Source organism: Fistularia commersonii, chromosome 10 (genome assembly GCF_037954325.1).
Source record: "Fistularia commersonii isolate RoL2024-O1a breed Wild chromosome 10, RoL_Fcom_v1.0, whole genome shotgun sequence".
NCBI classification, from domain to species: domain Eukaryota; kingdom Metazoa; phylum Chordata; class Actinopteri; order Syngnathiformes; family Fistulariidae; genus Fistularia; species Fistularia commersonii.
This window is the reverse complement of record NC_141293.1, coordinates 13,572,316-13,583,389: the sequence shown is the minus strand read 5'-3', so window position 1 is coordinate 13,583,389 and position 11,074 is coordinate 13,572,316. Positions and strand designations below refer to the sequence as shown.

At 48.1% G+C, this 11,074-nt stretch overlaps 1 protein-coding gene across 4 annotated transcripts in view; it reads left to right on the top strand.

Annotated features, from left to right (window-relative positions):
• The first annotated feature begins 6,286 nt into the window (after window positions 1-6,286).
• sema6cb (semaphorin 6Cb) overlaps window positions 6,287-11,074 on the top strand; it is a 127,846-nt gene continuing 123,058 nt past the window's right edge. For all 4 annotated transcript variants that reach the window (XM_086153838.1, XM_086153837.1, XM_086153840.1 and 1 more), the window contains exon 1: window positions 6,287-6,640. The gene's annotated coding sequence lies outside the window, so the exon portion shown is untranslated. The remainder of the gene's footprint in view (window positions 6,641-11,074) is intronic.

The window sequence follows — 11,074 nt, the reverse complement described above, 5'->3', positions numbered from 1 at the left end:
AATAAATGAATGAATGACTGAAGGAATGAATGATGCACGTCATTATCAAGGTGTAGAGTTTGACAAACGTCTGGAAGCTCCATCTTGTGTTTTCATGTAATCACTATGACAGGATGAATGATGAAGCTGGCTGCATGTGTCTCTGCTCCCCCCTGGAGGAGGGCGGTGGAAATATCTGTCGGGTGATTTAGGAAGAGTCAGCATTGCATTATGGACCGCGGTCGCCGTAGCCAACAGCCGGTGCCTCCCTCCGGGCCCCCCGGGCCCCCCTGAGCCCCCGAGGACCGGCCCTGATTCACCAGGCTTTTCTCTGCTTCTTCTAATTGGCTCTGAGGTGATGGCGAGCCACCTGGATGCTCCATCGCACTCTAAAACAGTGCTGTTTGAATTCAACAATTGTGCTTGCACACACACAGATGAAGTGCAATGTGATCGACAGATTGACTCCAGCTGAAGGTTGGACAAAATGTTTTTTTTTCACACTCATAGTCACAAGAATGACCAATCGGCTTTTCTTTTTCCGCCGCACGTTTTCAGGAGGTTGGGGGGGGGGGGGCGTCGCCTTGACTGTCGGGCGGAAAGGACAGAAATGACACGTGCGGCGTTTGATTGACAAGCTTGCAGGCGGGGGTCAATTTGAGCCAATTACTTTTCATCAATTAAACGTCAGCTTTGATTACATGAATAATACCGCAATCTGTACTGTGATGTACACGAGATACTAATGAAAGTACACGTGGGATGACAAACCGACCCGAGGGAAGGAAGAACTTGAACCGTGGAGCGGGCCTCTTTGGAGTTTCACCCGCACCGTCGCGATCGGTCGTTATTTTTCCCACTTCGAAAATGACCGCCCCATTGTCTCAGCAGCAGCGGCTACTTGAGCTAGCATACTTCCTGCTTTGGCACCTTCCAGATGGGCAGCAGGTGGGGTGATGATGAAGATGAAGATGGTGATGTTCCGCCTGGCGGAGTTACTGCCCTTTTCCAACCAATTATTGTGTTTAAATCTCTCGTCGCCTTTTTCTTTTTTTTTTTTCCACCCGGTGGAGGTGTGGCGCTTCGAGATAAGAAGGCGGGGGGGGAGAGTGGGGTTACTTCGCTCCCCGGGCGCCGACAGCAACAGGAAGAGTCTTTGACGTGGCGGGTTGAGGAGTAAATTACAGAACCGCTGTCGGAAAATAACCCCAACCCGAAGATCTGGTATCACAAATAAGAGGTGCGGTTCTCCGGCAGTTTCAGGCGATATGTAGCTATTTGAAAACGGGCGACAATGCGACCCCTCCCCAACCCCTTCACCCCCAGCGCCCGTTGGTGGGTTTACAAATCACACCGTTTTTCGGTCGCTGGCTACAGAGTGAATAAAAGGCACTGGAACGCGCCACAAGTGGAGCAAGACCTGTGAATTGGGGAATGGGAGGAGTCCAATTTCTCTCTTTTGCCAGAGGAGAAGGAGCCAGTCGGTGGAGCTGTTGTCCCTCCAATCAAAAGGTTGACGGTTCAATCCCTTGTGCTTTCTGTTTGCATGCAAAAGTATCTGGGCAAGGCACTGGTTCCTGCCATAAGTTGCTCCAGACGGTATGCTTACCATACTGGAAGCAAGTGGAGACCATTTACCATCGAGATGATGACCTGTTCAAACAGTATCTTCTGGGTGGATCCGAGGAACCGAACACCGCAGAACCACCGGTGACTTTCTTCCAGTTCGGCAAGGGCGGCTGAAGAAGCGTGACCTGAAAAGAGGCCATCGCAACAACGCAGCCACCAAATGATTGCCGCACTTGACCTCCTGAGCTTTGTGAGGCGGAGGCAGAGCCACCGAGAAGACTGACTGAAATGGAGATGAGATAGATGAATGACGGAGTCGAGCTCACCGCCGCCGCCATCGCTCAGATTATCATCAAACGGCTGACGCCGCGTCGGAGGAACTGCCTCCGCACTGCCGGCCCCATGCAGGTGTCTTATTAGCGCTTCTGGGAAATGAGCCGCACGTCATCGTCCACAGCTAATTAGCTGCCGCCAATACAGTTAGCCCCCCTGCCAACCCCCTTCCCGCATTTCATGTTATGCTAAGCTTTCATTCCAACACCGCGGTGACATTTAGAAAACATGCAGTCAGTGACTGCCCTCTTCTTTGGGGACATCGAGTGTCTGAAGGACGGGAAAAAAAACCCACGTTAATGAGTTAAGTGTGTGTGTGTGTGTGTCTGTGTGTGTGTGTGTGTGTGTGGTGTGAGCTTGACCCAACACAAACAGGTTTACTGTGTGATTACCGGCTGATGCGGCATTGCGACAAGCGCAGTTTTAATATCACACTCCAACCGCCACAACGCGCACGCTTGAGCCACGTGACTCGGGTCCGAGTCAGATCTGAGTTAAATGTGATGACTTCAGATCTGACTCAGCAAAATTTGGGGGATTTATAAAAAAAATAAAAGCCTGAAAAATCGGATTTAACTCAACTGATTTGGCGTAGAGCCGTGGTGTCACCCGGGGACGAGTCCTATGACTTGCTCAAGTCAAGAATCTGGGGAAAACAAAATAAAACGCTGGAACAGAGAATCTGAATCAGCTTCTTTTATTACTTGACTTTTATTGCTTTCATTTTTCCTTTGGCTATAAATCTTCATCGGGTTTGAGACAGGACATGTGACTTTTCTTCAAACTTTAGTTTTTGGACTTGACTGGAAAGATTGGGGATATGACATAAGAATTGAGAGGGACGAATTGATTTGAATCTTAACTCGAGCAGGAAGACTTGTGTCTTGATTCTGGACACGATTGGAAGACTTGGGACTTGAATCTTGGCTTGAGTGTAAAGATTTAAGAATTTAATCTGAACTTTGAATCTGCACTTTATTGTGATGACTTGGGTCTTGAGTCTGGACTTGACTAGAGCACTTGGGACGGGAATCTTGTCTTGACTGTACAGATTCAAGAATTTAATATGGACTAGGTTGGAAGACTTGGGACTTGAATCTAGACTTGAAGACGAGGACTTGATAATTAAATCTGGACTTGTATATGAAGACAGGAGTCTTGAGTTTTTACTTGATGACTTAACATTTTGAGTATATAAGAAGGAATTTTTGGGGGGATTTTGAGACTTGAATTTGGACTTGAGTGTTAAGACTGAACTTGAGTGTGAGGACTTAGGAATTAAATTTGGACTCACTTGGGACTTGAATCTGATCTTGATAGGAAGACTCAAGTCTAGAGAGTGAAGACTTGGGACTTGACTTCAAATATGATTATAAAAACTTGGATGTACATGAGTGTACTTGTTTGGGATTTGACTCAGAACTTGAGAGGGGGGATTCTGGACTTGAATCTGGACTTAAGTGTGAAATCTTGGGTCTGGAATCTGATTGGAAGACTCAAATCTTCCATCTGGGCTGGAGCAAGGAGACTTGTCCCTGGGCCTCACATGTAAACATAAAAACTTGGGACATGTTTTCAGACACAAGACTGAAGCAAAGTTTCTGGATTTGTTTCAGGACTCGAGTGGCAAGACTTGGGAATCTGTGTGGGTTGAGTGAAAGGACTTGTGACTTGAATCCTGACATGTGACTTGGACTTTCGTGGCGCCCCCTGGTGTTCAGTGAATGCTGGTTTCATTTGGCCATGCAGCTCCAGGCTTTATTTTTAAACGACACATCAAATCTGACACAATCCAATAACACGGTGTTCCATTCCATCCATCATGGCCAGAGCAGACAATCACATCACACTCACACACACACACACACACACACACACACACACACACAAGGACAGTCTGGAGTTAAACTTGTTGACACAAGTCTTAAGAACTCAACTGACTGGTTTCAACCAAACAATGTACTTTATTGAATAACTGAATGAATGAATAATATTAAAGGGAAACACTTTCTTGTTTTGCCTTCAGGGCTGTAAACAAATGCACTTCCTGTTTTAAACTGACACACACACTCCTTGTGTTGGTTCGTAGGACTTGCTGAAGCCCTTGGTAGCCATGGTCACATATGAGGTACTCTAAGAAAGTCCTGGCAACTGGACTTCATTTTCACAAGTTGCCACGAGAGGAGGATTGTGACAAGAATTACCCATGATCTTACTTTTCCAACAACATCATAAACAACAAATAATGTGACAATGACAACAGCAGCAGCAGCAATATCTTAATAATAATCCAACACAATCACAATGCTGCTGATGACGATGATAATAATCATAAAAATAATAATAATAAGGACAATAATTGCAAAAACAACAGTAATGATACCAGTGCTGCAACTATGACGACCACAACCACCACTTACAATAATAACAACAAATACAACAAAAATAAAGGCATCATGGGGGTGTAGTGGTTAGCGAAGGATCCTGGTTCGAAAGGGATCTTTCTGTATGGAGTTTGCATGTCTTCTCCGTGTCTGTGTGGGTTTCCTGCGGGTTCTCCGGTTTCCACAGTCCAAAAATATGCAGCAAGTTAATTGGAATAAATTGGAGTATTGCATGAGTGAGTGAGTGGTTGTCTGTCTGTATACATGTGATTGACTGGAAACCTCAAGCCTGATGACAGCTGGGATAGGCTCCAGCATCCCCCGCGACCCTGAGTGCAGCATTAGCTGTCCATCCATCGACAGCAAAAAAAAACAATAATAATCATATGAAATAACAGCAAGGTTAGTAACAATATTAAATAATAATACAAATCAAATCAATATGCAAAATATGGGAATCTGACTTACAACAACCACAAGAACAATACGGAAAAAGAATACTAATAAAGAATCACATGTTGATAATAACAGTATAAAATACACCCTTCACCGTTCTTTTGTTCAATGTTCATAGGTGAGGTTAGGAACATGGATCCACTGGTAAATTGAGAGCTTCGCCTTTTGGCTGAACAAGTACCTGAATTTCTCCGCTTTGGGGCAGGACCTCCTCCCCGAACCGGAGTGCGCAATCCACTGTTTCTGGATGAAAACAATGGTCTGCTGATCCTCATCCCGACTGCTTCACATTTAGCTGTGAACTGCCCCAGAACCATCAAAACCAAATCCTCCTCAGAAAGCAGAGACCCAATACTTAGGTCACCAAACCAGATCCCCTCAACGTCCTGACTGAGCCTAGTAATTCTGTCCATAAAAGTCATGAACAGAATGGTTAACAAATGGCAGTCCTGGCGGAGTTCAACTCTCACTGGAAATTAGTCTGACTTATAACTGGCAAGGCGGACCAAGCTCTGGAACCTGTCATATAAGGACCAAACAGCCCATTTTACAGGGTTCGGAACCCCATACTCCTATAGTACCCCCCAAAGGATTCCCTGCAGGACATCCTCCTTCCCCAGGTGCACAAAACACATGTAGACTGGTTGGGCAAACTTCCATGCGCCCTTAAGAACCCTCCCAAGGGTAAAGAGCTGGTCCACTGTTCCACGGCCAGGACAAAAACCACATTGCTCCTCCTGGATCCAAGTTCAACGAACTCTCCTCTGCAGCACCATGAGTGGACTTTTCCAGAGCAGATGAGGAGATGAGCAGCCTCCAATCCCCCTGATCCAACCAGGACAGGACCACAACATGTCATCAAGCAAGAGGTGGGGAACACCCTGGACTGGTCGCCAGGCCACATCTATAGACAAAAATCATTCACTCACCTCATTCATTTGGGGCAATTTTCCAATTAATTTTTTTGGACTGTGGGCGGAGAACCTGGAGAAAAACCCATGCAGACATGGAGAGAACATGCAAACTCCACACAGAAAGGTCACCTGGCCAGAATCAAATCAGGGCTCTTCATGCTGTGAGGGCGAAGCCCTGACCACTAAAAATAATAATAATAATAATAATAATAATAATAATAATAATAGTGATAGTTATTATTATTATTATTATTGTTATTGTTGTTATTATTATTCTTTAATCTACTGTAATAAGAATATTATTAAATTCAAAAACGTTTTGTGAAAGTTGTCACTTCCTGCCTCTACAACTTCAGGTGCGTGTCCGCGCGGCGTCCTGCGCTCTGATTGGCTGTCGGAGTTACAGAATCCCCCCTCCCACCCCCCCGCCAACCCATGCGCTCGAGCGTCCAGCAGCTGGTGGGGGGCGGGGCCTCGTTTTCGAACAAACAAGCAGCGCTCGCGACCAAGGCGCGCCGCGATTGGCCGCGGCGCAGCGCGGCGCAGTGCGCGAGAGCGAGGCGCGCGGGGAGGGAGGGCAGGGGGGCGTGGCCACGGCGGCCGGAGCTCTCCGCGATCGCTCGCCGCCCTTCAGTCCGGGCTGAGTGCTGAGCGGGCCCGCGTACGCCGCCGCCTCCGCCTCTGCTGCGCTTTGGGAATATCCAACGTTCTTCTTCCTCTCCTCTTTTCTTTCACTCCTCCTCTCAAACCCTTCTACCCGGGAGAAAAGTAGCGTAATCCATCTATATCTATTTGATTATTTTTTATTTATTTTTTTTTTGCCGTGTGTTTTCGCCTCCTCCTCTGCCGGGGCTCCTTCCGAGCCGAGGAAGAGGTGAAGGAGGAGAAGAAGAGGAGGAGGAAGAAGAAGAAGAAGAATAAGAGGAGGAGAAGGAGAAGAAGAAGAAGAGGAGGAGAAAGAGGAAGCTGGAATGCGGCCGGACAGAGGGAGGACACCGGGACACGGTAAGACTCCGGCTCGGTTCGCCGTCAAGTTCGTCGCTCTCGGAGCGTCCCCCCACTCTCCCGCCGGCCCTTTCCGTACGTGACCGTGGGGCTCATTTAAATTATTTATTTCTTATTTTTTTTCTATTTTTGTCAGTATTATTATTTGTTTTTGTTGCCGGACAAACAATTTGGCGATCCGGAAAAAGTACAGCCAAGTTGGGCTCGTGGCTCGCCGGTGACCAACGGGGAGCCAATCAGCGCTAATCACCGCCCCGGGTGTGCGTGTATCCCTCCGCCGGGTGACCCGGATGTCACGCCGAGCGTAAACAATAACAAACAAACAAACACAAACAAACAACTGTATTCCTCCGCGAGCTGCCGCCGGCTCAGACCCCGGACATCCATCCCCCCCTCCACCACCACCAAAAGAATTAAATAGATAAATATTGATGATTGATTGATTGATTGATTGATTGATGCTGCTGCTGCTCCTCCTTGTGCACAGGGTTCCCTGTTACCCGCTTCTCTTCCTCCGCTGTGTGCTGAAATAGATCCTTGAGAGGGGGTGGGGGGTAGCTGGGGGAGAGCCTGCTGCTCCGTCCCCCCCAAAATCCTCATGATTTGTCTCAGCCTGTTGTGCATTAACCACCCCTCCTCCTCGTCCTCTTCATCCTCTTCCTCACCCCTCAAGCTGGTGTTCAGTTTCAGCTGAGGCTCAGAACAGTTCAACCTCCGTCACCATCTAATATCTGGAGTCGGGCCGTGCAGGGCCGGAGCCAGGGAGGGTGGAGGACTCAGGGCTCTTCATCCCCATTAGATGTCTCACGCCTTGAAAAAAAAAACAATTTTTCACTACAAAATCCATAATAGAAAAGATTAGAACATTTTTGGTCGAGCAGGTTTAAAAAATTTTATATGTCGGCGCCCCTGGTAGCTGGAGGCCCTCTGCACCCTGCGTTGGCTCATCCTAGCTGTTGCAGAACATTTGCAGTTTTTGATTATTTGTGGACGGACTGTGGGCTGTAGGGGGCTCAGCAGGTGACTTTTTTTGACATTTGACGTTCCTCCTCCTCCCTGGGTCTTGCCCGGGCTGCTGTACGAGCTCGCACGAACATCGCGACCGCCACCGCTGCTCCTCCCGTTGATTTCCAGGCGACCCCATTAAGGAAGCCACTTTCTGCTGACAGCTGCTTTGCAGTTAGAAGCTGGCGAGATGTGCTCATCCATCCATCCTGTATTCTGCTCCGTCTATCCATCCGTCCGACCCTCGTTCCCGGGCCCCGATGGGGCTGCCGCCGAGCACGGCTAATGTTGCGTTTCGCCCAGTGTGTAATTTTGTTTCCCATTTCCATTTCGCCACTTGCTCCTCAGTTTGAGATGACGAGGGGTCCTGGTGGAGCCCCGCCACCCGCGCAGATGGCATCTTCCTAATGGCCCTCAGGGTAATGGGGGTTGAAATGGGCTCCTAAACGGGGGGCCGAAGACCGCGGCCCGTGTGGGGAGGGGGGGGGTGGCGGCGTCGGTGAGCCCCATTTCCATTTCCCTCACTCATTTAAAGTGCTCTCTCGCCGAACGCCGCTACGCATATAACCGCACATGCACATTGTCGGGAATGAGGAGGTGGGAAAGTAAGCACACAGACACAAACAAGCACATACACTGCTATAAAGCTGTCCTTGCAGACACTGGGTGGTGGCTAGCCTCCACCTCGGATAATATTTTCAGGTCTGTTGTTTGTGGCTCCTGAACAACGGTGATTTGTCTTGAGTGTCTCCGTCCTCTCTCTCTCTCTCATACACACACACACACACACACACACACACCTCCCGCGCTTCAGGAAGCAACAGTTAAATCCCTGCTCCGGCGGCACTTGGAACTTTGCCCCCCCCCTTTCCCTCCCCGCTGCTGCCGCCTTGCACCTGAGAGGGGCAGTGGGCTGTGGCGCCTCATCTTTCACTGCGATAATGGCCGGTTACCCGTGGCAACCAGGCGGCCAATGAAACTGGCACCCCTGGAGGGGGAATGACGGCAGGAAGTGTGCTTTGAAAATAAGAGCCAGTGGGTGGAAGACGGTGCCTTGACCCCCCCAAGATCCGACCCCAATTTGACCTTGACAGGACATTCACGCCCTCGAAATTAACTGTAATTATAATTTTTTTCCCCTCTCATCTTTTCACCTTTTAACCTGCAACCTCATTCACACATTTGTCTCCACACAAATTCCAAAATAATTAGTTCTGATTTTCATAGTTTTTTTTTTTTACAACTTTTTATATTTTATAACAACATATTAGGCGAGACTTTTAAAAGTGTGACTTTTCATCTCCTTAATTTTTAAAATGATACAAAGGAAAATTTCAAATAAATTATTTTTCTGCATTTTTTTCAGCAAAATAATCGTTTGTCCTTGTACCATTTCATTTAATTACCAGGTCATTTAGCTGTCAGAGCAGCCGTGCACTCACGAGCAATTACAGCCAATTATTGTCATTACTAATTTTTTTACAATTATTTTAAGATTTTAAACTGAGTTGTGACCGACACATAAAGGCTTGACTCGTGGAGGTGCTGTCATAATATGTATAAGAAAAAGTGCCCGATGCACCTTTTTACACCTGGTGCCGTAAAAGTAGTTCCGGCAATGAGTCCTGAGGGCAAAGTGTGTATGTGCGTGTGTGTGTTTGTGTGTAAATGGGGTAGACACAGCTTCAGCCGTATAACTTGTTTTGACAGTGTGTTTCTGTATGTGTCTCTCCCGGCCCCCTCCTTCCTGGTTAGTTTGTCCATTTTATTTGCGTGTGTGTGTGTGAGAATTATCAACTGCCAGGCCCAGACGTCATTGATAACCCAGGTGTGATGTGTGTTGGCCCTGCGGGGCCAAATTCTGGGCTTTGGTTCGATAAGAAATCGCATTAATGTGTCGCAGATGTGTGTGTGTGTGTGGGTGTGTGTGTGTGCGTGTGTGTGTGTGTGTGTCATATGACTGCTATTAATCCAGAATGTCAGATATTTTAAGAAAAGTGGTTTGTTCCAACTTGTATTTTGTAAATCTTATTTGGTTTTATTTTAAAAAGGCGCCCGTGCCATGCCGTACTTCCCCTCTTCATCCTCGGGATGAAGGAGATGGTTGTCCTGGAATGACACACCGCCTCGTCCTCCTCCTCTTCAACACTTCCAGCACATTTTCCCCCGGATCAGAAAACGTCTGGGGAGGGTTGCAGGAGCTTTTTTTGCTCCTCTTCATCTTCATCGTTTTGCTGATTCAAAGGGCCGCAGCTCGCAGGTATCCAGAGTTAATTTGCAGGCGCCCCACGGCGTGAAGCTGGCGGGCGCCGTTGTATGGTCTTTGCTGTTCCCGTGGCTGCTGCGCTTTCGCCGCGGCGTTGGAAACTGTGGTCGAGCTGATGAGTGTGTAGATTTTTGGGGGGGGGGGGGGGGGGGGGGGGGCTCTGGGTTCAGAGAGAGGCCGGGGGAAGAGGGAGGAAAACATGGTGGGAGACGCCTTTACCGCGGAGCTGGGTGAGTGACAGGCCGCAGGCCACCCGTCCAGACCGCCTGACTTCCTGCGGTTCTGTTTCCCCTCTTGTTAACCCCTTGTGGGACTGGCGCTGGTTTCCGTGGAGATACCGCACGGTGAGGGCGACCTACAGATTTGGGGTTCGGAAAGTTGACAGGAGTCAGATAATTCTGAGCGAGTGCCACTCACCGTGGCAACAAAAATTTGCAAAAAAGGACGCATCGGTGATAAATTTGTTTGGACCCACATCCGCCCTCGGCCGCTTTGGGGAAAATCCTCAGAAAGATCGGCGTCTTGATTGAGTCTAGTGCAACACTATTGCAGTTTTTCGGGTGTGTCTATGTGAGGCTTATTTCGGGTTACCATGGCAACTAAGAACAAACTAAAACTAAAAATTCGCACAATGATTGAGGAGTTGATGGGGGATGTACTTTTATCCCAATGATTTCTGTTGAAAAAGTCAAAAAAATGACAGCAGTGAAAATGGAAAGTGTGGGTGGGGTTCCTGTAACCATGGCAACAAGAAAAAAAAAATAAAGCAAAAAGTGAAGAAAAGTAGCCGTAGAAATGGAAGCGGGTTTTCCTGACAAAAACCGGGGCAGGGATGTGCAGTCGCATCAACGTGTGTATGACAGTGACATTCGCTGTAACCGCGGCAACAGAAGTCACCCAAATCACAATGTGGTGAGTCTTGGCGAGGGGGGAGGAGCCTCAGCCTCACACCCAACAATCTTTGAACAGTCCAGTCTTGAAACTCTCCGTTTGCATTTTAGGCCCTCTGACAGTGGATTGAAAAGTCAGTTTCCAGAAGTGGGGCCTTTTTGGGGGGTGCAGTGTCGATCGCACACACACACGCACACACACACACACACACACACACACACACACACACACACACACACACAGCCTCCCTGTTCCCCTCATCAATGTATGAC